The sequence below is a fragment of the Elephas maximus genome, chromosome 8 (genome assembly GCF_024166365.1).
Source record: "Elephas maximus indicus isolate mEleMax1 chromosome 8, mEleMax1 primary haplotype, whole genome shotgun sequence".
Classification (NCBI taxonomy): Eukaryota; Metazoa; Chordata; class Mammalia; order Proboscidea; family Elephantidae; genus Elephas; species Elephas maximus.
Window position 1 is genome coordinate 91,788,099 of NC_064826.1, and position 25,561 is coordinate 91,813,659.

A 25,561-nucleotide genomic window follows, 5' to 3' on the forward strand; every position below is an offset into this window, starting at 1 on the left:
CAATCATAGTGGGAAATTTTAATAATACCCTTCACAGTATGACTGACAGAATAAATTGTCCAAACTAAACAGTAACAATATAGAGGATCTGAACAAAATAATTAACAAGTTAGTCTTAATTGACATGTATAGAATATTGCACCCAACAGCAACAGGATGAACAGCACTTTAAGTGTATTTTGTCAAAATTGACCACATATTAGGCCATAAAACAAGTTATTTAGAAATTTCACAGGACTGAAATCATTCATCGTCTATTCTCTGTTCATAGTAGAATTACACTAGATATCAACAATAAAAAGTCACCTACAAAATTTCTAAACCCATAGGCCAAAAAAAAAATGGAAAGTAAAAAACAGTTTGAACTGAATGATAATGAAAATACAACATATCAAAATTTGATGCAATTAAAGAAGTCATAGAAATGTGTAGCCTTAAATGCATTATTAGAAAAGAAAAATGATGAAGATTAAGAAATGTCATTTTGTCTCGTGTTTTTATTACTATACCATGGATATTGTGGGGTATAGGACCTGGTTTCACCCCAAGTAAGGCAGCCTTTGTCTTTGACTCCAGAGAATAACCATTGGCGTAATTGGGGTACCTTGGTTTGGGACTTCCAGGACACATCTGAGAATTTGTGCTGGTGACTGGGGGCAGGCCAGACCAGAAAAGACTCACCTGGGAGGCCAATGGCAACTAGCCTTAGGAGGCATGATTTAGCCTATGTGCAGAACTGGCCAATAAAAAGCCCTGAACACAAAAGCTCAGAGAGCTTCCTGGTTGATGAGAACATTTGCTCAAGAGAGGACAGTGCATCCCTTGGGGTATGGAAGCTCCACGTTGGGAACTCCCCCAGACCTCGGCCTATGCGTCTCTTTATATCCTCTTCAGCTATAACAAATCTGTACTCCTAAGTATGTTGTAGTATGGTGTACTCTCCATGACTTTTGTGAGTCGTTCCAGCAAATTATCAAACCCAAATGGGCAATAGGAGCCAGCAGTTCAGAAAGGAAGGAAGTCTTATGGACTCCTGAGCTTGCAGCTAGCATCCTGAAGGGGTAATGCAAAACCAGCCCCAGAATGGTGGCCGGCAGGTCAGAAGGTTGGTGTTTTGTGTGGACTTGAGGCTGGCATCTATCTACTTGGCAGTCTGAAGGACTGTGTCCTTTTAACTTGTGATCTCCGACCTAGCTCTGGGTGGCTAGGGTCAGGGAGTGAGAGTACCATGGGGGTGGCTAGCAATGAGGAAGGAGAAGTGGGGATGTGAGGACTGCATCAATCTCCACATTTTGGGGACTGAATTCATTCTGACTCTTACCTTGCAGGTATCTACTCTTGTTCATAAACACTTTTTGAAAAGGTTTTTAAAGGACACATAAACTTTCATCATATGGATGTATTCTAATTTCTTCAAGCAATTCCTTATGCACATATACATATTCACAGAAATACACATGCATACGCTAAGAGAAAAGACCAGAAACATTAATTTTAATTATTCCTGAGTGACAGGATTACAGATGATTCTTATTACTTAGATTTTTTTTTTTTTTTTTTTTGGTACATTCTAAATTATCTTCAATAGGGTCTGGCTCATTTTTAAAAGAAAAGTAAGTATTTTAACCTATCCCCAAACCATAATTTTGGTGGCTGGGTTTAATTGGCAGGAATGCTGCTGTAGACTTCTTATTGGTTTCTAAGCTTGCGTCTGTCAATAGCCATTTGCTAGTTCTATGTCATGGTAGCTTAGATGTTCAGAAACTAAGGTGATGAGGACAAGGCCAAGCCCATAGGGCACGCAGGTCCCTCTGTTCCTTGGCTGTGACTACAATCCCTGACACTAGCCAGCTTCCAGGAGCCCATAAGTCACAAGAGAAGCTGGAGGAGAAGTAGGTATAGATTAGCAGAAAGCCACAGCATCTAGAGAGAGAACTACTTAAAGCAGCCCTACTTCAGAAGGCCCAGTAACCAACAAGGCCCTCTTTCCAGCGGGTTTCTGACTGGCCTGGCTTCTGAAGAGCAGAATGCTTTGCTTTGCCTGACTTTTAATTTTTTTTTTTTTTTTTTAAATAAAGAAGAACAAGAACTCACCCATCACATTTTGTTATTTTAAAGTCCTACACCTGAGAAATTCCATGCCCATCAGAGGACCAAGGATAACGCCAAATAGTTGCACCTTCCTTGACAAAGAGCCTGCCTGGTCCTTAAGCGTGCTCAGCTTGCCTAGGCAAACCTGGATGCCTTGTCTGGCAGGTTGACCAGTTGCCAAAAGTCATCCTACCTTCAACATGACTCTGAGGAGTGGCTATGCGGTGGGGGAAGGTTGTGTTCTGGAAAGACTCCCTGATACCACAGCCTCATTCAATGGTGGCATGGGGGCCACAGCAGGGCACAGCATAACAGCTAGCACCAAGTAAGCACTTTACTAGGGGCCCAGCGCTAACCTAAATGCTTTATACACACTTGTGAGAGGCAGAGCAATATGGGGGTTAAAACGTGAGCTCTGAAACCAGCCAAACCAAAACCAAATTCATTGCCATCGAGTTGATTCTGACTCATAGTGACTCAGCCCAGCTGAGATCAAATCATAAGTCAACCGCTTATTACCATACCTCTCTGTGCCGTGATTTCTCAAAGTGCTACCGTAAGTGGAAAATTGGAACTCTCATCCATTTTTGGTGGGAATGCAAAATGGAACAGCTGCTATGGGAACAGTTTGGCGGCTCCTCAAAAGGTTAAACATAGAACTACCATGTTGTTGTTGTGTACCTCGAGTCAATTCCAACTCATGGCGACCACGTAGGGCATAGGATTTCCTAGGCTGTAATCTTTATCTTTATAGAAGCAGACTGCCAGTCTTTTCTTCCCCAGAGCTGTGGGTATGTTGTTGTTAGATGCTGTCAAGTTGGTTCCCACTCACAGCAACCCTATGTACCACAGAATGAAACACTGCCCGGTCCTGCACCATCCTTACAATTGTTCTTATGCTTGAGCCCATTGTTGCAGCCACTGTTTCAATCCATCTCGTTGAGGGCTTTCCTCTTTTTCAGTGACCCTCTACTTTACCAAGCATGATGTCCTTCTCCAGGGACTGGTTCCTCCTGATAACATGTCCAAAGTTAAGTGAGGGGAAGTCTCGTCATACTCACCTCTAAGGAGCATTCTGGCCATACTTCCAAGACAGGTTTCATCGTTCTTCTGGTAGCCCACCCAGTGCCGTCGAGTCAATTCCGACTCATAGTGACCCTATAGGACAGAGTAGAGCTGCCCCATACAGTTTCCAAGGAGCGCCTGGCGGATTTGAACTGCCGACCCTTTGGTTAGCAGCCGTAGCACTTAACCACTACACCAGCAGGGTTTCCATGGTATATTCAATATTCTTCACCAAAACCATAGTCCAAAAGCATCAATTCTTCTTCAGTCTTCCTTATTCAATGTCCAGCTTTCCGATGCATATGAGGCAATTGAAAATACGAAGGCTTGGGTCAGGTGCACCTTAGTCCTCAAAGTGACATCTTTGGTTTTTAACACTTTAAAGAGGTCTTTAGCAGCATTTTGCCCAATGCAATACATCGTTTGATTTCTTGACTGCTGCTTCCATGGGTGTTGATTGTGGATCCAAGTAAAATAAAATCCTTGACAACTTCAACATTTTCTCCATTTATCAGGATGTTGTTATTGGTCCATTTGTGAGAATTTTTGTTTTCTTTATGTTGAGGTGTAATCTATATTGAAGGCGGTAGTCTTTGATCTTCATCAGTAAGTACTTCAGGTCCTCTTCGCTTTCAGGAACCAAGGTTGTGTCATCTGCATATGGCAGGTTGTTAATGAGTCTTCCTCCAATCCTGATGCCCTTTTCTTCTTCATATAGCACAGCTTTTCAGATTCTTTGCTCAGCATACAGGTTGAATAAGATGGTGAAAGGATACACCTCTGATGCACACCTTTCCTGATTTTAAACCATGCAATATCCCCTTGTTCTGTTAGAATTACTACCTCCTGGTCTATGTACAGGTTTCTCATGAGCACAATTAAGTGTTCTGGAATTCCCATTCTTCACAATGTTATCCATAATTTGTTTGGATCCACACAGTTGAATGCCTTCACATAATCAATATAACACAGGTAGACCTTTCTGGTGTTCTCTGCTTTCAGCCAAGATCCATCTGACATCAGCAATGATTTCCATCGTTCCACATCCTCTTCTGAATCCGGCTTGACATTCTGACAGTTCCCCGTCGATGTACTACTGCAATGATTTTTGAATGATCTTCAGCAAAATTGTACTTTCCTGTGATATTAATGAAATTGTTCGGTAATTTCTGCATTCTGTTGGATCACCTTTCTTTAGAATGGGCACAAATATGAATGTCTTCCAGTTGGTTGGCCAGGTAGCTGTCTTCCAAATTCCTTGGCATAGACAAGTAAGCTTTTCCAGCGTTGCATCCATTTGTTGAAACATCTCAACTGGTATTCCATCAATTCCTGGAACCTTGTTCTTTGTCAATGCCTTCAGTGCAGCTTAGACTTCATCCTCAATATCGTTGGTTCTAGGTCATGTGTTACCTTCTGAAATAGTTGAACGTTGACCAATTCTTTTTGGTACAGTGACTCTGTGTATTCCTTCCATCTTCTTTTGATGCTTCCAGCATTATTCAGTATTTTTTCCTCATAGAATTCTTCAAAAAAAAACTCATGGCATGAATTTTTTCTTCAGTTCTTGAGAAATGTCGAGCCTGTTCCTCCATCTTGGTGTTCTAACTCCAGGTCTTCGCTCATTTCATTATAATACTTTGTCTTCTTGAGCTGCCCTTCAAAATCTTCTGTTCAGCTCTTTTACTTCATCATTTCTTCCATTTGCTTTAGCTACTCCACGTTCAAGAGCAAGTTTCAGAGTCTCCTCTGAAATCCATTTTGGTCTTTTTTTTCCCCTCTCTGTCTTTTTAATGACCTTTTGCTTTCTTCATGTATGATGCCCTTGATGTCATCCCACAACTTATCTGGTCTTTGGTCATTAGTGTTGAATGCATCAAATCTATTCTTGAGATGGTCTCCAAATTCTGGTGGGATATACTACTTTGGCTCTCATGGACTTGTTTTAATTTTCTTTGGCTTCAACTTGAACTTGCATATGAGCAATCTATGGTCTGCACTGCAGTTGGCCCCTGGCCTCGTTCTGACTGATAATACTGAGCTTCTCCATCGTCTCCTTCCACAGGCGTAGTCAATTTGATTCCTGTGTATCCCATCAGTTGAGGTCCATGTGTATAGGCGTCATTTACGTTGTTGAAAAAAGGTGCTCACAATAAATAGGTCACTGGTCTTGCAAAACTCTATTCTGGGGTCTCTGGCAACATTTCTATCACTAAGGCCATATTTTCCAACTACCAATCCTTCTTTGTTTCCAACTTTCGTATTCCAATTACCAGTAATCATCAATGCATCTTGATGGCACGTATGGTCAATTTCAGACTGCAGATGTTGGTAAAAATCTTCAATTTCTTCATCTTTGTCCTTAGTGGTTGATGCATAAATTTGAATAATAGTCTTATTAACGGGTCTTCCTTGTAGGCGTATGGATATTATCCTATCACTGACAGCGTTGTACTTCAGGATAGATCTTGAAATGTTCTTTTTGACAGTGAATGTGATGCCATTCCTTTTCAATTTGTCATTCCTGGCATAATAAACTATAAGGTTGTCTGATTCAAAATGGCCGATACCAATCCGTTTCAGCTCACTAATGCCTAGGATATCCATCATCAAGCATTCCATTTATTTTTTGCCAACTTCTTATTTTCCTAGATTCATACTTTGTACATCCCACGTTCTGATTACTAATGGATGTTTACACTGTTTCTTCTCATTTTAAGTTGTTCCACATCAGCGTATGAAGGTCCTGAAAGCTTTACTGCATCTACATCATTACAGTGGACTCTACTTTGAGGAGGCAACTCTTCCCTAGTCATATTTCGAGTGTCTTCCAACCTGAGGGGCTCATCTTCAGGCACTGTATCAAATAATGTTTTGCTCCTATTCATAAGGTTTTCACTAGTCAATTTTTGCAGAAGTAGACTGCCAGGTCCTTCTTCCTAGTCTGTCTTAGTTAGAGCTAGCATATAATAAATAGTAATTATCATCTCCTTTAATCTTTTACATCATCTTACTTAACCCTAGGGGGCAGAGGTCATTATTACTGCCCATTTATGAATGAGGAAACTGAGGCAGGCACACACAGGTTAAGTAGCTCCTTGCCCTCACAAAGTTTACAACCTGGCAGGGCAGATAGACACAGACAAAGAATTTCTAGTGTGGTGAACAAGCCAGTGGACTGAGAAGGGTAGGGAGCCAGGGAGTCTGGAGTTCTCCTGTGGGCTTCCCTGGGCTCTAGCTACCATGACCACAGAGGAGTTGGCCCCACTAAAGCCCTCTATGTTGAAGGTGACAAGAAGAATTGATTAGAGCCCCTCTTTCTTCTTCTTGTCAGGTGCGATCAAGTCGGCCCCCAACTCATGTTGATGCCATGCACAATGGAACAAAACACTGATGGTCTTGTGCCATCTCCATGATTGGTTGCAGATCCAAATGATGTGGTCCATGGGTTTTTTGTTTTTTTCATTCAGAAGTGTATTTTATTCAAAATCAGAAAATGCCCATTGGCACCCCACTGCCAAGCTTCACTAAATATTTCAATAGGATTTGTAGTTTTAACACCATTTTGGTTGGAGAAAAGGGAACTTTTCAGTGTGTTTCCCAAATAAGCAGCTTTAGTTACAATTAATTAATGAAAGAAGCTGGGTGAATATATTGACATGGTCAGGTTTCTCTAAACAGAAACATAAGATCTGCTTTAAAAGCAGGGGTGATTTGATGAGCTAATTTTGTCAATAAGGGCTTCTTGCAGATCACTGCACCACCAGGGCTCCTCAAAAAGTTTAGGATCATTAAAACTGCAAGTCATTGGACTGAAGTCGTGTGCATTAAGTTTGAATGCATCTGTCTTAGCTTCCTAGGGCTGCTGTAATAAAATGCCACAAGGTAGATGTCTGTAAAGACCAGAAAGTTTACTGTCTCACAGTCCTGGAGGCTAGAAGTCCAAATCAGGGTCTCAGCCATGTTGATGCCTTCTGAGGGCTCTGAGAGAGGAACTGTTCCATGCCTCTCTTCGAGCTTCTGGTAGCTGCCAGCAATCCTTGGCGTTTCTTGGCTTGTAGAAGCATCTTCACATGGCGTCTTCCTCCTGTGTGTGTCTTCTTCTTTTATAAGACACCACTCAGATGGGATTAGGACCCACCCTACTATGGTATGATCTCATATTAACTGACAGTATTATCTTCAAAGACCCGATTTAGAAATACGGTCACATTTACAGATACCAGAGTTAGGATTTCAACATATCTTTTTGGAGGACACAATTCAATCCATAACAGCATGAAAATTTGTAATTATGCGCTTAATGTCTCACTTCCCCGCTGGTCTAACTGTCCCATGAGGGCAGGTAACTCTGTCTTCTCAGTGTTGTATTGCCAGTATGTAACACAGTATCTGGCACATAGTGGGGGTTCAGTAAATATTTAATGTTTGTTGAGCAAGTATGCAGATACACCATTCAGTGAGGTTTCAACTAGGCTGAATAACTCAGACAAGCGTCTATTCTGTCGTTGGCTGACATGGCTTTAAGGAATAGGGAAAAGCCTTGCATGGGATGAGAAGAAACATGGTCACATGCATTTACAAACTGTTGGTTCTGAATCGGAGATAAGTATACTTCTCATATTTTGAACACAGGTTTAGACAATGAAAGAACACATCATATTTCAGATGCTTTATGGATTGATTCTCATGCCGAGTTTTATCTTTCTCTCAGGTAAGAAACTTTATTCTTAGTAGTTCTACCAAGGTGTCATATATAGTGCAGCCAAGCACTTTAACCACTGTACCACGAGGGCTCCTTCATATACAGTAGGTTATGGAAATAAGCCATTTGAAAAATTCTGCCAGTTGAGATTTGCTGGGCTGCCTCTCAATGGCTTCCTCTTGGTCAATATGGCTATAGGCCAAGCTGGAGCTTCAGTAATTGAATCCACCCATTCAGTGTTACGTACAGCTCATGAAGAACTGGCCTTGAGTAAGCAGTGGCTTGGACTACTGCCTGCCATTTCGTAACCAAACAAAACCCATTGCCATCGAGTCAATTCTGACTCATAGTGACCCTACAGGACAGAGTAGAGCTGCCTCATAGAGTTTCCAAGGAGCAGCTGGTAGATTTGAACTGCCGACCTTTCAGTTAGCAGCCATAGCTCTTAACCACTGCACCACCAGGGCTCTACCATTTCTTTTTTTAAAAATAATTTTTATTGTGCTTTAAGTGAAAGCTTACAAATCAAGTCAGTCTCTCACATATAAACTTACATATACCTTACTACCTACTCCCATTTACTCTCCCACTAAAGAGTCAGCCCGCTCCCTCCTTCCAGTCTCTCCTTTCACGGTGGTCCATAGGGTTTTCACTGGCTGACTTTCAGAAGTAGATCACCAGGCCCTTCTTCCAAGTCTGTCTTCATCTAGAAGCTCCAATAAAATCTGTTCAGTATCATAGCAACATCCAAGCCTCTACTGACAGAGGGGTGGTGGCTGTACATGAGGTACACTGGCTGGGAATCAAACATGGGTCTCCTGCATGCAAGGCAAGAATGCTACCACTGAGCCACCATTGCCCTCCCACTTCTCTTAGGGAATTTTAATTTGAGACACAGAGAGAGACACAACCGGCATACAACAACAACAGAGACACAGGTCCCAGTAATCCACAGCACATGAGTGGTGGCCCAGGCTGCCTACTGTTGGAGGATGATAGGCCTGGGGGGCCGTGGAGGCTACTTCCCTATTTCCTTCCTTCCTTGTGAAACCTTATAATAAACTCTCATGAACAGAAGTAACCTCAGTGTGCCTCTCGTTCCTGCAGCCTAAAAAAAACTAGCAAATATCGGCCATTCAGCAGGAACCTCATTCTGTGCAAAATCATTCCAGAAGAGGCAGAGTTCAGAGGTCACCCTATCGACAAGGTAAATACGAGTGTTTACTGCCAGGAGAAGGAAACAGAATTTGGCCTCCATTCAAACTGACAGGGGGCTAGATTGAGAACAGAAACCTCAGGAAAATCACTTCCCAGAATCCACACTGGCCTCATGACTCCACTCTTTTAGACATCCAATTACTGGGAGTCATTACTCACTTTTTTTTTTTTTTAATTTCAAAATAAATTAGGGTGTTTTTCGAAAATTGGTGTTGCAATACCAGCAGAAAAGATTCCTAACAGATCTGATCTTATTCCCTAAAACATTCTTTAACAACATAGCAGATGTTAACTTAGAGTTAAAACCCGAAGTTTTCTTAAACAGTGAACTCTATACAATCAGGCCATTCTACAAGTATTTCTGCCATTGATACCTTCTGCACGTAGGCTGGAAACAAATGCAAACATAAACACAGCAAAGGCCAGCTTTGCTGGTGTCCAAATTATACGGAACCTGACACAGTGCCAACAGCCTTTGTTCTTATTTTGACCGTCCTTCCCCAAGCTCTGTTCACATCTTGAAATTGGAATTCCCAAACAGGCTGCTGTCCTCTGGAACCTTGGAGGCCACAGGAAAAAGTCAGTGACTTTATATACACAAAAAATGACTGGCTTATAGGATATTACTCTATTCACTGTGGGAAAGTTTTCATAGACTTTCCTAACACTTCCTTGGAAAACAACACACTGACTGAAGTATGCTGTTCATTTAGTAGTTCAGGTTCTCCTCCTAGGTCCCTGGTAGGATTACACTTCCCTACTCCTTGAAGGGAGTCCCTGAGTGGTACAAATGGTTAAAATGCTTGGCTGCTAAAAAAAGGGCTGGAGATTTGAGTCCATCCAGAGGCACCTTGGAAGAAAGCCCTGATGATCTACTCTCAAAGGAATCAAACACTGAAAACCCTGTGGAACACAGCTCTACTCTGACGCACAGGGGGCTGTCATGAGTTGGAGTCAGCTCAGTGGCAACTGTTTTCACCTTGGAGTTCTGCTTTGACTCATGAAACGTGAGCGAAAGTGGCAGGAGTTACTTGGGGCTGGAAGAATTGGGCATCGGTGCATAATTTATCAGTACACAATCATCACTCTCTTTTTCTTCTGGCATCAGGATTGCTAACAAGATGATGGCTGCTCTATCAACCTAGTCCATGATGGACTACGATGAGTAGAGCTTCTTGCTCACTTGGAATGGGTATACAGTATCAGCAAAAAATATTCGTTTGTTCTTTGAGCTACTAAGATTTTGGAATTTTCTGTTAGTACAGCACAACCTAGCCCATCCTGACTAACAAAATAACTTTGGATTCAGAAAAGTATTCAGCACATTAGGAAACTAAGACTCAGAGGGTGATGTGGGTTGTCCAAGGCCCAGACAGCTGGTTGGAAGCAGAGCAGACACTATCAAGATGCTCAGCCCAGGATGCTTTCCACGGCTCTCTTTATTCTTTCACAGGACAACGCAGTTTCTACAGGATAGAAACCCAGTACCTTAAAGGACCATGGCAAAGCTGAGCCACTACACTTTTTTCCAGATACCATAAAACTGACATTTATTTAGTTAAGAATTAAGGTAAGTTAAAATAAAACCATCATTCCCTGCCAACCTCAAACTTGGAAGTAACCTATTACTAATTTAATAATTAGTATAAGTGTAAAAAAATAAGAAATCTAATTTTTTAAACTACTTAAGGATACATGGGATATATGGTTACCTGCCCACTTTTTCCAGCTCTCAATTTCTTGGAACTCTGAGTTCCCATCAAAAGTATCTGCTGACCTCCAGAAGGGACTTGTGTAATGGTGAAAGGTGAAAGAAACATTTGTTGAAGCAAAATAGCTGGGATAGAAGACATGTCAGGTAATGCATCCAGGAAGTGTGACTGGGTAAAACTTTTGTCTCTTTTGGCTTTTGCAGAGCTAGATAAGCCTTGTAAGTATACTTATGGCTTCCTACGTGACAGTTACGGAGCCCTGGTGAGTTTGGTTTTTGTGTGTGTGTCACATTTGGAAAACCAGAGGTGCGCAATGTACCCAATGGAAGGTGCCCTGCAATATAACCTGCCACCCTTGACCAGTGGGGCAGGTGGGTACCCATCAATCATAGTGGCTGAGAACCCCCCCTGAGATTTGTGGTAGCCATGTATCCCCACATAACATTTCTCAAAATCCATATTTCCAACAAAAATTTAAACACACTCCATGACTCAGCATGCTTCCATTAATGAAGACACATGGTATCAAAAAAAATTCAAAGCAGAAAAGTATTGGGCCTTAAAAGGGTTAAAAAGAAGAAGGCAGAAATAGATGTAGCCAGGAAAGCCACACAAAATCTTGGTAGTGCTGAGGTTACAGCATTGCTTGCTCTCCCTTGTGTCTGGGTCCCCAAGCCCTGCCTCTCACTCCACCCAGCTACTTGCTTTCCCACGAGAACCACAGCCATCTCAACCTAATCCACAGCTATTATTTCCATCAGAATCATTAGGTAGGTACCATTTAAAGTTAAGCAAACATAATCAGCAATGAAAAGAATGTGACAGATGGGTAGTGGCTTGCACACGAGGTATACTAAAATAGAAAGTTCTTCAAGACATATCATCACATGAAAAATGCAAGTTGCCAAAAGAAACACAGAATATGATATGATTTTTATAACTTGCACACATCATCTGCCCCACAAAACACACAAAATACTATATATTTTCTAGAGACATACATTTGTGGATATAAATGCAAAGAAAAGATCAATCTATAAGACACTATATGTGAATAGAGATTACCTCTAGAAAGAGAAGATCACTAGGATTGGGGTAGTACTTTCAGATTTAATGTTTTAATTGTTTTATAAGGATAATATATTCTTTATACTTACATAATTAAAAATTATTTTAGAGCTTTTTTAATCATCAGGATACCCCCAACTATCTTGAGGCAAATCACTGCAATGTTCTCAGCAACCAACCTGTTCTATGGAACTTTAACTCCCAACTCAAAGAGCCTATCCCCCTAGAAAGAAAATGCTCAGGGGCCAAAAATGAGTTCCTTTTAAACTAAATGATGGTTCATTAAAACCAAACAAACTTAGACGGCAAGTTAAGCATCTTTTTTGTGCACATGTAAATAAATGAAAAGCTCTTCCTGGTTTAATGAACCAAACCCATTGTCATTGGTTCCAACTCATAACAACCCTACAGGATCGAGTAGAACTGCCCCATAGGGTTTCCAAGGAGCAGCTGGTGGATTCGAACTGCCAACCTTTTGGTTAGTAGCCAAGTTCTTAACTACTGCACCACCAGGGCTCCTAGTTTAATGAACTATCGTAGTAAATCCAATGGGTTTGTGGGTGAGGATAGTTTTATTTTGTTTCCCATTTACTAGGCTGTCAACTCATGGTATTGTCATTAAGTGTGGTTTGACAATAAGGAAACTAAAGTGAAAAATCAATCACCACAAAAACAGTACAGACAGAAGAGTCAATAACGCTGACTTTCAAGTGGATTTTTTAAATCACCTCAAGAAATACCACATAAACATTTGAGATTCTTTCCCCTTTCTGTAAAAAGTACACCCTATCACTGAAGTCTAACAGCCAACGTTGTTGTTGTTAGCTGCCTTGACTCATGGTGACCCCATGCACAATGAAACAAAATGCCGTTGGGTCCTGTTCTATCCACATGATTGGGTTTGGATTGGGCCACTGTAATTCATAGAGTTTTGATTGGCTAATTTTTCAGAAGTAGATCACCAGGCCTTTCTTCCTAGTCTATTTTTATCTGGAAGCTCCGCTGAAACCTGTTCATCATCAGAACAACACGTAAGCCACCACTGACAGACAGGTGGTGGCTGCACATGAGGTACCTTGGCCAGGGATTGAACCTGGGTCTTCCACATGGAAGCCCAAAATTCTACCACTGAACCACCACTCCCTCAACTCAGGCAATACTAGTGCCCATCTCTGGCAAAGCCACAACTTTCCATACACAGCTTGGGCTTTTAAACCATTCTGTCCACCACAGTCTTGGAAGAGTAGATAATTGATTTTTATTTATTGAATAAAGATTTAAGATAAACTAAAGACATCATTCCCTGTCTACCCAAAGTAGGCACCTGCCTACCTTAGAGATGATGTTACCCAGACTGCAAGATATCAGAATAGGCCCTGCCAACCCTGATCAAAGAAACCCTGGTGGTGTAGTAGTTAAGTGCTATGGCTGCTAACAAAAGGCTCAGCAGTTCGAATCCGCCAGGTGCTCCTTGGAAACTCTATGGGCAGTTCTACTCTGTCCAATAGGGTCGCTATGAGTCGGAATTGACTTGATGGCACTGGGCTGGGTTTAACCCTGATCAAAACCCACAGCATAACTTAAACAGACATATCCATGAACACTGAGGGCCATATCTGGATTCTCCTTTGGGAAACTACTTCTCTCTTGACTAAGATTCATTTTGGTGAATATAATCCATAGCCTCCTCAGACCAGTTTTACAAGTGAGGAAGATAATTATACCGTATTTGTTGACATGATCACATGGATATTCAGGGATAAAGTGATGATGCGACTGTTATGGATTGAATTCTGTCCCCCAAAAATGTGTGTCAACTTGGCTAGGCCATGATTCCCAGTATTGTGTGATTGTTCACCATTTTGTCATCTGATGTAATTTTCCTGTGTGTTGTAAATCCTGCCTCTATGATGTTAATGAGGCAGGATTAGAGGCAGTTATGTTAATGAGACAGGACTCAATCTACAAGATTAGGTTGTATCTTGAATCAATTTCCTTTGAGATATAAAAGAAGCAGGCAGAGAGACGGTGGGACCTCATCACCGCCAAGCAAGAAGAGCCAGGAGAGCACGCATCCTTTGGAACCGGTGTCCTTCCACTGAGAAGCTCCTAGACCAGGGGAACGATTGATGACAAGGATCTTCCCCCAGAGCCAACAGAGAGCAAAAGACTTCCCCTGGAGCTGGCACCCTGAATTTGGACTTCTAGCTTCCTAGACTGTGAGAGAATAAATCTGTTTGTTGAAGCCATCCACTTGTGGTATTTCTGTTACAGCAGCACTAGACGACTAAGTGACTCTCATTCCAGCATCCCTCAAGTTGCCCAACAATGAGATGGGTGGGCTAACCCATTCCAAAAGTAATCTAAAACCAAACCCAGTGCCATCGAGTCGATTCCAACTCATAGTGACCCTGTACAACAGAGTGGAACTGCCCCACAGATTTTCCAAGGAGCGCCTGGCAGATTTGAACTGCCGAGCCTTTGATAATCTAACGTGATGCCAATACCAAGCACAGTTCTATGCTGTTCTATAGAGTTGCACAGAGGATACACAAAATTGGTCACATTGGGTCCTACTTTCCCTGCTGCATAAGCCAAAAAACATTAGCTAAATTATACTTTGAGGCTTTGGAAACTAGATAGACTCAAGCTACCATTCTTTACTGGGCCTACCTGGAACCTTATCTAATGGGTTTTTTGTTGTTGTTGTTGTTTTCTTGTTTTGTTTTATTTTCTTAAGAAATTGAACCTGGAAAACGAGCCAGTCTTATATGCCTCTGCCACACCAAAAAACCCCTGACAGCATCCTCTGCAGAAAAATTGAGCAGATGGATGAAGCTACAACTATTATTTGAAGTTTTTAAGCTCCATTAACACTCATTTATTTTATGTATCTGAAAGCCCTTAATCCCTCAGAATATCGAACCAAAACCAAACCAAACCCACTGTGGTCGAGTCGATTCCGACTCATAGCGACCTATAGGACAGAGTAGAACTGCCCCACAGAGTTTCCGAGGAGTGCCTGATAGATTCAAACTGCCGACCTCTTGGTTAGCTGCCATAATTACTTAGCCACTACGCCCCCAGAATTTCGAAGCAGATATAAAAGTGAGTCAATCTCTGTCTCTGTCTTTCTGTCTCTCTCACACAAAATTTCCACACAGTTTAAACCCCAGACACACCAACACTGCCACACTGCCTACAAAGGAAGGAATGCAGACACAAATGACCTGAGCACTGGGGAGGGACCAGGATGGAATGCAGACATCCTTCCCAGTGGCCTGGGTGTTCTGGGAAGTCAAACGTCCCACCCCACATGCGTCAGAGCCCCATATCTTTTTCTTTGGGCTAGAAAGCCCTGTTCAGGGCACAGGGAGAGCCAAAGGCTGGCCTCTCACTTCTCTGCTGGAACCATGGACTTAGGAATGGAAGAGAATACTGCTCAACTCCCTCATTTTAGAGAAGAGGAAACTGAGGCCCTGGGCAGGGAGAGGTTTGTCCAGAGTTAAACCCGGAATCAACTAGAACAGAACCTGGGTGTCCTGGTACGAGTCAAATGCTTCTTTTGTTTTCTGGCTAGGGTAGTTAAAAAAAAAAAAAAAAATTTTTTTTTTTTTTTTTAGGGTAGAGTCTCCAACCCGCCTCCCAGCAGGAACTGACGCTTGTCAGAATGGCAAAGGGGCAGGGATAGTACCCAACTCCGTCCTTCCCTAAGCCCATCCCTCCCCACTGACAACTCCTATACTACTTTGTCCCCCTCCCTCAGAGGAAACGGCACTTTCTTTCCTAAATGGATTATTCTCCCTTCGCGTACAGTGCAAAGGGACAAGACTCTAAAGCCAGGTTCATGGTTCCATCCACTAGCTGTGTGATTTAGAGAAATGACTCCGCCCTTTCGTGCTTCTGTTTTCTTATGTGTAAAATGCAGATAATGACGGCACTACCTCACTGGATCTCTGTAAGGATTAAATGAGTTAATCCACATACAGTGTTCACAACAGCACTGGTTATGTAGTAAGCACTTCTCATGATCAAGGAGACAGTGGTCTAGGCCAGGCTTCCTGTCTGGTTCATCTTTGAGGCCCAGCGTTTGACCGCAAGGGATGCTAGTCACTGTGACCTCAACACATAGAAGATGCTAGATAAAAAATTATTGAATGAATGAATCTGACACAATGCACTGCATATAAAACCAACCCAAACCAGTTGTCAATTCCAACTCATGGTGACCCCATGTGCATCAAAGCTGAGCTGTGATCCATAGAGTCTTCAATGGTTGATTTTTTGGAAGCAGACTGCCAGGCCTTCCTTCCAAGACATCTCTGGGTGGGCTCAAACTGCCAACCTTTAGGTCAGCAGCCAAGCATGTTAACAATTTGCACCCCCCAGGGACTCCACAATGCATGTAATATAGCAGGTGCTTAATTAGTGCTCAGGGGCAGTGGCAGTTCAGTGGCAGAATCCTCACCTTCCATGGAGGAGACCTGAGTTTGATTTCTGGTCAGTGTACCTCATGCATAGCCACCACCACCTGCCAGTGGAAGCTTGCGTGTTGCTATGATGATGAACAGGTTTCAGTGCAGCTTCCAGGCTAAGGAAGACTTGGAAGAAAGGCCTGGTGATCTACTTCTGAAAAATCAGCCAATGAAAACTCTAAGGATTACAGCAGTCCGATCCTGTTGTACATGGGGTGACCATGAGTTGGGGGCTGACTAGACAGCAGCTAACAACAGTAATTAGTGCTCACGGAAGGAACACGTGGATAATGCACAGATTCACTTAGGGGATATCACTTGCTAAGTTCATTAGCAATTTATTATTATAACAGCACCATGGTGGCACAGTGGTTAAGCACTTGGCTGCTAACCAAGAGGTTGGCAGTTCGAACCCACCAACCACCCCATGGGAGAAATATGTGGGAATCTGCTTTCGTAAAGATTACAACCTTGGAAACCTTATGGGGCAGTTTTACTCTGTCCTATAGGGTCTCTATGAGTCGGAATCGACCCAATGGCACACAATAACAAGAAGTTTATTAGTAGATAAATTCAGATTTGCAACTATCAGTGTTTTCTATTGCCCTAAAGGGTGGCGCAAGCAGTTTGCGATCAACTACTAACCTAAAAAGTTGGCCGTTTGAACCCACCAAGTGATCCCACGGAAGAAAGGCCAGATGATATGCTTCCGTAAAGATGACAGTCTACCCTGTAACACATGGGGTTGCCATGAGTCAGAACTGCCAGGAGTGTGTTTAAGACAAATTTAGCTGCTATCCTAAAACGTTTAACCAAAACCCAGCCCTCAATTTGCAAAGCACTGTCTGTACATTTCACCTATTGCTTTGTGACGATATCCCCAGTGTGCCTTATGGGATTGATATGCAATAGCTGATTGGCATTTTCCTGGTTTTATCCATTCTCAGACAAAGTTCCAAAAACACCCTACTCAGTATTCATCTCTGTTGTAGGAAGCAATTAATAAAAACATCTTAGTAAAGAAAGCCAACAGAAAGCAGCAGAGCCTTGAATCAAAAACCCTGCTCCCGGAACTCTGTAAGTGCTCAGGCTGAAGAAAGTGCTACAGAATAGGCAGGTCAGGAAGCCGGAGGACATCTGGAGATGGAATTTAGGGCTGATACACAGAGTGTTTGGGGTTTCTCAAATGAAAGGCACTCCACAAGAACAAAATATATTAGCCACCACAAGAGGCTTGAGTTGGAACTTGGCCTTGAGTAAATAAACACTTCATTGATTGCTGGCCAAAATGCTTAGCTGAAGACTTTTATCAACCCCAGAAATACAGCTCTGCAAAGCGCAGGAACACATCAACTCATTAAAGACAGGGAGGTGCGGCGGCGGGGGTGCTGGCACCAAGAGCTGAGCGGGAGGAGCGCTCACCGAGCGGCACGTGCAGCGGTTAAGAACATGGGCTCTGGTCAGACCCTACGTATAGCATTTACTGTCTGACTTTAGGCTCCTTATTTAAACTCCTTGAGCCTCTTGTGTCATCTGTAAAAGGGGATAAATAATAACCACCTCATAGGGCTGTTGGGAAGATTAAACTCAGCTAAAAACTACTTAAAGTCCTTGGACTAGTGCAGTGAATACTAAATCTAAATCTGGGCTATTATTGTTTAGGGTCTACCAGGCCAGACACATCACTATTTCTTTTGATCTGATTAAAACCTTAAACCAATCCCTCCAGCTAGGTAGTTATTCCCATCTTACAGATACAAAACACTAAGGCTACTGAGGGTTAAGGAGCACTGGTGGCACAGTGGTTAAGAGCTCAGCTGCTAACCAAAAGGTCAGCAGTTCAAATGTATCAGCTACTCCTTAGAAACCCTAGGGGGCAGTTCTACTCTGTCCTGTAGAGACACTATGAGTCAGAATCAACTGGACAGCCATGGATTTTTTGTACAGAGGGTTAAGGAATTTGTCCAAAGTTGCACAGTTAGGAGATGGTAACACCAGCCAAGTGATTACCATCATCTCTATCATCATCATAATTACCATTTACTGAAAACTTGTGAAACACTCAAGACTTTTCATATATTATCTCATAAAACCTTCAAAGCAACCCTGTAAGAGAATTATTATTATAACTATTTTCCAAAGGAGGAAACAAAGGCTTGGAGAGATTAAATATCTTGGCCGATGTCACACAGTTAAAGAGCAAAACAGGGTCTTGATCCCAGTTCAGACTAACTCCAAAACTCATGGCTTTTTCCATTTAAGTCTGTCTGGTGTTTGTTACAGATCTCATATCTCCACTTGAAATCATCAACACACCTGATTTCATATTAAATATAAAATGCTGGCCTTGTTAACAGAGTCCAAGAATGGTCCTCTCAATGAAGGGGTCTGTTTTCCTAAACTGTACAAAATTAGCATATCCTCAAAGAAAAGCCTAGCTTCCTTTCCAGAAAGTTCCACTCAGTTCTTTCTAGAACATTTGGTTTGGTGTCACAGACTGCAATTTGGAAATGTATTAAAACTAATCATGGAAAGTTTTTAGTCACTAGACTTTTAATCTTTTGGGGAATTAGAAAAACACAAATATTCGTCTCAGCAAATTATCATCTGCTTTTTTTTAACAGCTCTTCGGAAACCCTGGTGGCGCAGCGGTCAAGTGCTACGGCTGTGAACCAAAGGGTCAGCAGTTCAATTCCGCCAGGCACTCCTTAGCAACTCTATGGGGGAGTTCTACTCTGTCCTTCAGGGTCACTATGAGTTGGAATTGACTCGATGGGAGTGGGTTTGGTTTTTTCTTTTTGGTTAGCAGCTCTTCTACCATGTAAGGATTTTTCCTTAGCAATACATGACTGCCCTACCCAATCTCACATGTGGCTTTGAAAATATCTGTCAAGTCACTGCATTCTCCCACTTCATCTGATCCTAACCTATATGATGGTGATGATACAACAGAAGGGTAAGGGATATCAACATTCTGAAACAAATGTGTATTGTTGTTGATGTGTGCCGTCAGGTCGATTCCAACACCTATTGATCCTATAGGACAGAACAGAACTGCCCTACAGGGTTTCCTAGGCTGTAATCTTTATGAGAGCGGATAGCCAGGTCTTTTCTCCTGAAGAACCACTAGTGGGTTCAAACTGCTGACCTGTGGGTTAGCAGCCGAGTGCTTAACTACTGTGCCACCAGGACAATGTATAATACAGTGAATTTTTATGTTTTATCAAAATATTAATCTACCAAAGTCTGGTGCTAACTTTGCAATTACCTGACCCTAATGCAGATCTATCTTAGTCCTTTAAACTATACCAGCTGCTGTTGACTGGGTTCCAACTCATGGCGACTCCATGTGTGTCAGAATAGAACTGTGCTCCACAGAGTTTTCAATAACTGATCTTTCTTTACTTCTTTTATTATTTTAAGAAATATAGATAACACAACATTTGCCAATTCCACATTTTTCAGTTGTACAATTCTATGAAACCAATTACAGTCATGTTATGCTACCATCGCCAATATCCACTGCCACGTTTCCCATCCCCATAAACACAGGCTCAATGCTAACTAAAGAAACATTCCTCTTTCCCCTTTCCTTCCACCCTGGTAACCACTGTTAAACTCTTTTTTCTATAATTCGTCTATTTTAAGAGTTTCATATCAGTGAAATCATACCTTATCTTATCCTTTTGTGATTGACTTATTTCACTTATCATAATATTTTCAAGGTTCATCCATGTCGTGGCATGTATTAGGATTTTGTTTCTCTTTATGGCAGAGCAATATTCCGCTGTATGCATGTACCACATTTTGTTTATCTGTACTTCTATTAATGGATACTTGGGTTGTTTCTACCTTTTGGCTAATATGGATAGTGCTGCTATGAACATTGGTGTATATATGTCTGTTCATGTACCTAAAAGTGGGGTTGCTAGGTCATATAAGCAAATTTTTGAGGAACTGCCAAACCATTTCCACAGTAACTGTACCATTTGCATTCCCACTGGCAATGTATGAAGGTCCCAATTTTTCCCCATCCTCACCAACATTTGTTATTTTCCATTTTTGTGGGGTTTTTTGTTTTGCTTTATCTTAGCAATCCTAATGGAAGTGAAATTGTATCTCATTGTAGTTTTGGTTTGCATCTCCCTAACGGCTAATGACATTGAGCATATTTTCATGTGCTCATTGGCCATTTGTATATCCTCTTTAGGAAAATGTCTACTCAGGTCCTTTGCTCACTTTTCAAATGGGTTGTTTATCTTTTTCTTATTAAGCTGTAGGAGTTCTTTACATATTCTGGATATTAAACTCCAGTCCAATATACAGTTCCCCCAAATTTTCTCCCAGTCTCTAGGCTGTCTCTTCACTTTGTTGGCAAGGTCCTTTTATGTGCAGAAGTCTTCAATTTTGATGAGATCCTGTTTATCTGTTGTGTCTTTTGTTGCCGCATGTCTAAGAATCCGCTGTAGGTCTAAAAGGAGTATCCCTATTTTCTTCTAGAGTTTATGATTTTAGGCCACACATTTAGGTCTTTGATCTATTTTGAGTAAGTTTTTGTGTGTGGTGTGAGGTATAGGTCTAACTTCATTCTTTTGTATGTAGATATAGTTGCCCCAGCACCATTTATTAGACAATTTTTTCCCCATTTGATGGATTTAGCACCCTTGTCAGAGATTAATTGACCATAGATGTGTGTGTATAACTCTATACTGTCAATTCTATTCCTCAATGACTGGTTTTTCAGAAGTAGATAGCCAGGTCTTTCTTCCAAGGCACCTCTGGGTGGACTCAAATCTCCAACTTTTCAGTTAGCAGCCAAGCATGTTAACCATTTGCAGCACCTAGGGACTCCTCCTTTAAACTATATTTTTCTATAATTTAGAGAAAAACGACAACTCAGAAAAACAAATTGCAAAGTGGTAGTTTACTACAGAATAACCAATTCATTTTAAGGACGTGTAACAAAGAAAATTGCCTTGCTGGCTCTAAAAAAGTACATCACTCCTTAGGGAACACTACCCCATCAGAAGGGCAAAGTAAGACCTCAGAGTGACAGCATCCCCATCCGTCTAGTAAGCCAGCTGGTTCAGTGGCTCCAGAGGCTGAGAGGATGGCAGTCGGGGAGGGGCGGTGGGGAGCTTATCTTGGCCATCCCTATGTTCCTACATGGTAGTCTCTGCCCACAGTTTGCCCTGAACTAGTTCCTGATAAAACACAAGGAAGTCTTGATTTGACAACGTTTTATTCCAGCACTGAGTAAAAACCATTAATGAACTAAAGTGGCAAGCGACTACTCATCTCCTGTCAAGTTTGGAAAAAACGCTTGTCCTTGGTGAGCATTTGATAAGCCAAAGAGGAGTATTCCTAGAAACAAGCTCAGGCTTTTGAGGTAGAATGAAAGGAGGCCCTTAGCACAACTTTCTCCAGAAGATAAAGGAAAACACTACTTTAGCAAACTTGAAAATCCCTACAGCTTCTGCATGACGCAATTCAGCACAAGTACAAACTTCAGCTTCTACCCCCCCATCCTGCCTAAAATCCCCAAAATGGAAGAAGCATAGAAGAAACTGGTAACTTAGACCTGAAATCCTAGGTTGGCTTAGATTTTGAACAAATATTCAAACTTTCTGTTTGCTTGTTTTTGTTTTCACAGACTTTTTTTGTAGAGCAGTTTTAGCTTCACAGAAAAACTACACAGCAAGTACAGAGAGTTTGGAACTTTTTTTCTTTTGATGAAAATGATTTTAAAAAGATTTTGATATTAAGTATTAGTGATTATTGCACATACATTGTAAAAACACTTGACTTTTTTTATACCTTTATTACTACACTGTTTACATTTCCAGTGTCTAATCTAATCAGTGCTGCTGCTACTATCAAAATGACCAAGCAGCTCTTAATGAGTGCCAACGACACACATGGCAGGTACCAGGGTAAACGGCTGAGCCGAGCACGGGCATGAGCAATTGAAGGATGAGTTCCTCCTTCCCCAGATTCCTGACTGTTCTTGGTCACTGCAGAAGTTCTCACTGCTCCTCAGGCCAAGAGACATGAGTGGAAACAGAAACAGAAAGGACATGGTCTGAGGAGCTGCCGGCAGGAGTGCCACCTGGGCCCACATCAATTCGGAAACCCTGTAGACAGCCTAGATTTCATGGGAGCCCATTTTTTTGACATGCATCGCAGTGGGGTGGAGAGTTTCAAGAACAAGGGCCAATTTTTTTCATCAAGAAATCCATTCCTGTCACATGGGATGAAACTGTATCCAGAGCCATTAACAAGCCCTCCAGGGGTTATGGGAGAAAAGGAAAAGCTACCCCTGGTGGCGCAGTGGTTAAAGTGCTTGACTGCTAACCAAAAGTTCAGTGGTTCAAACCCACCAGCTGCTCCATGGGAGAAAGCTGTGGCAGTCTGCTCCCATAAAGATTAGAGCCTTGGAAACCCTATGGGACAGTTCTACTCTGTCCTATAGGGTCACTATGAGTCGGTGAGTTTAGTGGACTGAGATTCCAGACCTCAAAGCACCCAGAGGCTGGAAGAGGAAGAAACTATGGTGCCCTCCTCTGAGCGGAGGCTGCAAGACAGGAGACGAGGAGAATGGAGCTTCAAGGGAGGCATTTTCTGGGCAAACACTCCTCCTCACAGTGGCTGCACTAAATAAACATTGTCAGACACACATCACCACTCCTGTGGCTGAAAGCTACTGCTTACAAAGCAGCCATCACGTGCCAGCGAGGAGTTTGATAGACATGATCTCATTTACCTATCTTAGCCTCTTAACTACTTATATCCCCATTTTACACGTAAGAGGAGGCTGGGAGAGGTCAAGTAACTAACTCGAGGTCACGTATAGAACTCACAAGTGATGGAATCCGAATATGGGCCCAAGTTTGAAGGGCTGCAAAGCTTGATCTTATTCCTACATTCCACAAAAACAAAACCCTTCAAGGTCCTCTCTTAGCACTTTTCTGTTGTTTTAAATCCACCTTTCCTAGCAGCTTGGAAACCCTGGTGGCATAGTGGTTAAGAGCTATGGCCGCTAACCAAAAGGTCGGCAGTTCAAATCCAACAGGTGCTCCTTGGAAACTCTATGGAGCAGTTCTACTCTGACCTATAGGATCTCTCTGAGAGGGAATCGACTTGACAGCAATGGGTTTGTTTTTTGGGGGTGTTAGCTGCTTGGCATATGTAGTAATAGTCTGTCGGGTGGCCCTGCTTGCCTGGATTACAGCTATCTGCCCCCAGCATCTAGGCACAGGGAGGGTCCACCCTGTGATGTCCACACCTCTCCAAAATTTATGGTAGAGTTCTCTGGACGTGGAATATCTTCAACACAGGACTTTAAAAAGGAGGGGTAAACCTGACCCTGCAGCACGCACACCCTCTACCTTCATCCTTAAATAGAAAGCCTAGCTCTTGTCAAGGCCATGGGTTTACTGGTTTCCACCAACTTAATTTCAAATGCCAACAATCAAGGCGTTTCCCAGCATGCAGAAACAATGTGGCAACCTAACCTATCCATCATTCCTTATGTTTTTCACAATGTGCCTTAAGTTTGTGTGCATATCTGGGGCTTGTTTTGAACATGATGTTCAGGCGACCCTGTCAAACATTGTTCTATCCCCCTTCTTTGCTCCCTGGGAACCCAGGGGGTGTGTCTGCTCCCAAGTCCCGAGGGCCGGGCCGAGCTAGAGGCTGGGAACGGCCGACGCGCCTTCAGGCTGGACTCGAATCAAGGCCCCTGCCCTGCCTTTCCACCTTCTCTCGGGGGTCACACTTTGATTACTGGCTCCCAGACTGGCTGCACATTGGGATCAGTCGGGTTGCTTTAAATAATGCAGAGGCCTGAGTCCCACTCCCAGAGATTCAGATGGAGCTGGTCTGGGCTGCGGCTGGACATCCAGATTTTACAAGCGCTCCTGGTGATTGTAAGGTATAGCCACAGCTGAGAATCCCCGCCTTAGACCACAGTAGAATGAACGACTCCACTGACGACGACGTTTATCCTTCTGAACTGTCGCTGCATTCCTCAAACTCCGGGTGTCTCTGCCTTGTTCCACCCGACCTCTCCCAGAGCAGCGTCGCATTCCGCCCGCTCGCAGGATCCCGCCCCCTGGGCGCGCCCTCGCTCTCCATGCCCAGTAACTCTGAAAACTTTTGCCCAGCGCGAATCCCCCATCTCCTACCTCCACCCCACAGTCCCTGAGACTTAACTTGCTGGAGCTTACTTGGCCGCCAGGTTTGCAGAGCCCGCAGTTGCTGGGAGAGCGAGGGACGCCGGGGAGCGCGCCAAGCCTGGGGCGCAGAGGCCTGGGAGAGCCGAAGCCTCAGAACGCGCCGCGCCAGCAGCTTCGCAAGGGGGAGGGCCAGTGCGGCCGCCTTGCTGGCCCGGAAAGGGAACTGGCGGGACTGGGAGCTGCCCCCGAGTCCCTCTGACCACACCCCCGAGCCTCTGCCAGCTGCGCCGAGGTGAAAGCCCGGCCTGCGCCGGGAGCGGGAGAGGCGGAGCGCAGAAAGTTGCCTCCGGCAGTCTTAAGAGGTGCTTTGTGCCGGATTTGGAACGACTAGCGGCACCGCGCAGGACGTGCGGGCAGGCCCAGGAGTTCGCCCAGAGGTGACACACTTGGAATCCCAGTGGGAACTCGTCAAGCCAGTTCGGCCGCGGCCGCCGCGAGCTCAGGCTCATCCCCCAAAAGATGTCAGCCCAGTACTTGCAACCAGAGCCAACGCCTAGGCAGGACCGTGAAACTCGGCTCCTCACAGGTACATTCAGACGTACCACAGGCTCCCCGATGAAAACTAGCTAAGAAAAATCATCTTTTTATAACAAAACATGTGCTTCGATTTATAGTTTTTAAAATCTAAACTTTTCTTCCTCTCTTAAATCTGTTCTCGGCAGGATATATTGTATATTCTATACATTAAACTGTAATGACTTGTAAATATTTTTTTAAGCGTATTAATAAATTTCCCCAATAAAATAGTTTTTTTTTTTCCTTTCAAGTTCTAAATGGTGGAAGTCTACATAAGGCCTAAAGATGGTACAAAAAGCTCACTCACTTATTCACACTAAAGACGTACATTCAGTCATATTATTACTCATACTCATGAAGACTGGATTTCCCATCCAAGGCTGCCTTCTGAGAAAAGGAAAGACTGTTCATAACTGAAAGTGAAATTGATAGTATGCAATGTGCAAACTTGCGAACCCCAAAATAAAGAATCAA

General features: G+C 42.9%; 1 protein-coding gene across 10 annotated transcripts in view; it reads right to left on the bottom strand.

Annotated features, from left to right (window-relative positions):
* NOD1 (nucleotide binding oligomerization domain containing 1) overlaps nt 1-24,707 on the bottom strand; it is an 84,113-nt gene extending 59,406 nt beyond the window's left edge. For 9 of the 10 annotated variants that reach the window (XM_049893238.1, XM_049893241.1, XM_049893239.1 and 6 more), the window contains exon 1: nt 24,563-24,706. The gene's annotated coding sequence lies outside the window, so the exon portion shown is untranslated. Of the gene's footprint in view, nt 1-24,562 lie in introns of all 10 variants that reach the window. The other variant, XM_049893242.1, reaches the window with a different exon arrangement.
* Between the last annotated feature and the right edge of the window lie 854 nt (nt 24,708-25,561).